Below are 630 nucleotides of genomic sequence, written 5' to 3' on the forward strand. Positions count from 1 at the left end.
GAAGCCACTTTGTTCCCCCGCGCTGGAGCCTCAGCAGTTTCCGTGCGACTGGGAAAGTTTTATTCCTTGCCTCCATAAAGGAAAGACCAATTGGAGCCTTGGAAATCACACAGCCCATAAATATGATAGATCCTGGCAAGATGAACTCCCCGCCTAAAAATCTAACACATACACACACACCGGAAAAAAAAAAAAAAAAAAAAAAAAAAGAAGCCACCCCCTAAAAAAAAAAATGAAAAAGAGAGAAAAGTAACCAAAGACGGAAAACGACCTACAAGAATACACACTTTTCATTTAAAGTGTTCGTGGGTCTTCACTTGGAAAACGGAGTCAAGTCTCCGTGTGTGTTGACCGTGCGGGAAAACGGTTGAGATATTTACATGAACAAAACTTTCCACCTACCGCGTTTGGCGAAATAAGCACTAGCGATATTCCAGACTAGTAAAACACATTTCCAGAGCGCAATTCTCCTCAGAAACGTGGTCGCTTACTTGAGATTTGCCGTAGTTTAGTGAACATTTCCCCCTGAAGCGAGCGGTTTTTGGAGTCGAAAGAGCCCGGCAAAGTTCAGCATCCCGGATTTGGGACTGAGCGGATTTCCACCCCCTCACACCCCCATACACCCCCCCC

This window comes from Charadrius vociferus, unplaced genomic scaffold (assembly GCF_000708025.1).
Source record: "Charadrius vociferus isolate BGI_N301 unplaced genomic scaffold, ASM70802v2 scaffold92, whole genome shotgun sequence".
In the NCBI taxonomy this organism is placed as follows: domain Eukaryota; kingdom Metazoa; phylum Chordata; class Aves; order Charadriiformes; family Charadriidae; genus Charadrius; species Charadrius vociferus.